We start from the raw sequence: 3,265 nt of genomic DNA, 5'->3' as shown, positions 1-3,265 counted from the left end.
AAGAAGATATAAACTTACCGCAACGTAGAGTAGCAAACACTATCCCAAGCGCCACAGATTGGGCTTAAACGACTGGAAAATCAAATATCCATAGACAAAAAATGAAAGCTTCGTAGCTTCACTTGGTTTACTCAATAGATGGCGTTTTACAACTGATCATTATATTGCTGTCCTTTTCTTGCAATGTGTCGACAAGCTTCATCTAATCATGACATACTATAAATAACCTTCTAACTTTCTGAGAAAAAACCTATATGAATGGTCGTGTGGTCAGATCAAGGTGGATTAAAAATATCAGGTGGTGGATTAGGGCCTTTGGGGGGTCGCCATAGTTGAGGGACTTTACGTCATTTTAAAACCGTTAATCATTGGTTTCCGCACGCAAAGCTTAGCTAATAGAACAGATTTCTTTGTTATTATGTGCATTTTTTGTGTCTATTGATTTTGTCGAAAAAATTAGATAAAATAACAAAAGATTTGATGATTTGTTAATGCACGAAATTTAAAATCATGTGAGTAAGAGTTCTAATCTCACGTAAATTGTCCATGCGGCTCGTAGATAATGAGGAATTAATGTGAAAATTGAAAAAAATTATGATTTTTTAGTTTGTATCATCATTAATGTCGAAAACACAATTAATTATAGAATACATTCACGGAATAACACAAAATAACACACTTTAATCCATGTTTTAATCTTAAATAAGAACTCGCAAAGTCAAAAATATATTTTTAAAGAATATTTAATTGAAAAAATTGGGTAGATAAATTATATGAACAAATTTAATATAAATGTAAAGAAAGTTTGAATCCTGAGGACCTTACGTCAAGTGATGAATTGTCAAAATGCACTAGAGTCCACCACCTGATATTTTTAAATCCACCTTGGGTCAGATACATGGGTATCAACGCCAGCGACCTCAACCCAAGCGCCACAGATTAAGCTTAAACGACTAGAAAATTGAATATCCATAGAAAAAAAATGAAAGCTCCACAGCTTCATTGGTTTGATCAATAGATGGCGTATTACAACTCATCATTATATTGCTATCCTTTTCTTGCAATGTGTTTCGACAAGTTTCATCTTATCATGACCTATATAGCCTTCTAACTTTCTGAGCAAAAATCTATATGAATGGTTGTGTGGTCAGATACGTGGGTATCAACACACACGACCATTACTCAAATCTTAGGCGGCGCTCTGGGACCAATCGAACGAGACAAACAAACACGACTCTGTTCGATAGGTGCTCTGTCAGCTGTTCGATGTCTTATAGACCTGTCATGATGCACTGCAATACGCCTTTCTTTTCGTCTCGAAAATGAAGCATTTTCATAGTTTAAATGAATACCCACCTACAGGGGGAAGATTCAACTCATAATTTACTAGTTATTCACATCTATAATAACATAGAAATCATTCAAATTTAATATTGAAAAATGTAAACAAACGTCCATGCCAAAACACATACAGTGCATACACATGAATTATGTACACACAATAGACGTTTGACGTTTGACGTTTGACGTTTGACACATCTTGACGTTTGACGTTTAACGTAAAAGTCGCATTCGCGTTTCGCTCCGTATATTTTCTTGAAAATCGCGCTGTTTATCACACTATTTTCCGGTTTCTGTATAATCACAGTATTTTAGAACACCGTTCCATTACCGTTCAATAGTGCGTTTATCTCTGCTGACAATAAAATTCGCGTAAATTTCGTTTTTCGGATCGCATTTGAGTTCGCGCGTCCTAACCGCCATCGCTCTTATTGCTGCAACGAAAATCTGCACCGCTCCCGTAGAATGGCCCGTATTTGCAACGCCTGCACTATGGAAATTGTGGAGGCATCTATCAGCTGCTGCCTGTGCGACTCTCCATTTCACCAGCGCTGCACGTCGGTTCCTGCTGATCTGTTCCTGCGCATTGCGGAATATAAACAATTACACTGGTGCTGTATTGGCTGCAACAACGTATTTATGAATCCGCGCACCAAGTTCGTAAAAGACGCAGCCATGCAATCTGGCTTCCAGGCGGCAATAACAACAGTCGCCGAAAGCATCAAGACCGTTATGGAGCCATTGACTAATGAAATTAAAACTGGGTTTGCACGGATGAGCCAGCTCGATCTAAAAACTCCACGAAGTAGCCACCCGCCTGCTAAAATTCGTCGCATAAATCATTCAAAACGTTTGTTCTCGGAAGTCGCTACTGACAACCGTACGTTGTTTACATTTGGCGCCAGACCCATCAACACCCAAATCAATAACAACCAGAACCAACATAATAAGCCGATCGATGATATGTATCGCAAAAATCGAGCACCCATGATCACAGGCACAAACAAAGATACAACTACATTTCCGAAAATAGTCCCCGCTCAGTCTACGGTGCAAAAGTGCGCATTGTATATTTCCCGGCTCGCTCCAGATACATCCAGTGACCAAATAGTGCAAATGGTCAAACATGCTTTGTCCATTGAGGATGTCACTGCATATTGCCTTATACGACAAGGCACAAACACAGCAACACTCTCATTTCTATCCTTTAAGGTGTTAGTGCCTCTTACTCAACGTGAAAGGGCTCTTTCCCCCGATACTTGGCCGCTTGGTCTATCGGTGCGTGAATTTGTCGACTACCGAGCTCAACAACCAGGTGCAAATTTTCGTCTACCGCCAATGAGACTTTCAACACCTACAACCCTATCTACAGCGCAGGATATTCGATCACCACAGCTGTTGGATCACACAATACTTTCAGCACACACTCCACGCACTTCACCCACACCGCAAACCCACTAATTATCAACACCGATAAACAATTCACACACATCACGCACACTCGCACGCACGCTAATCAGCTGAACACCGCATATGAGCCAAATAACGCCGAAACAACTTTTGTTGATAATTTACGCACTCACCTGATGATTGTTCCTCCAACAACAAACAACTTTACCACCACTGAAGCAGTCTGTAGTAACGGCATCTCGTGCAGGCCACTTAACGAACGTGAACCCAACACTACGCAACATCAGCAGCACTATTGCTACAGTACAGATCCTACACTCACACAAACGCACGACGGTCATGTCATTCCTGCAGGGGTTGCCTCCTTAAATAATACTGACGATTTGTTATTTTTATATCAAAATGTAAGAGGACTAAAAACTAAATGTCATGAGGTATTCGATTACCGTATTAATACACGATGCGCAATCTCAGATTGCGCATATATTCGTTTTATCAAAACATAAGTCATTTC

This window comes from Anopheles coluzzii, chromosome 2, assembly GCF_943734685.1.
Source record: "Anopheles coluzzii chromosome 2, AcolN3, whole genome shotgun sequence".
In the NCBI taxonomy this organism is placed as follows: Eukaryota; Metazoa; Arthropoda; class Insecta; order Diptera; family Culicidae; genus Anopheles; species Anopheles coluzzii.
This window is presented reverse-complemented; position numbering follows the sequence as displayed.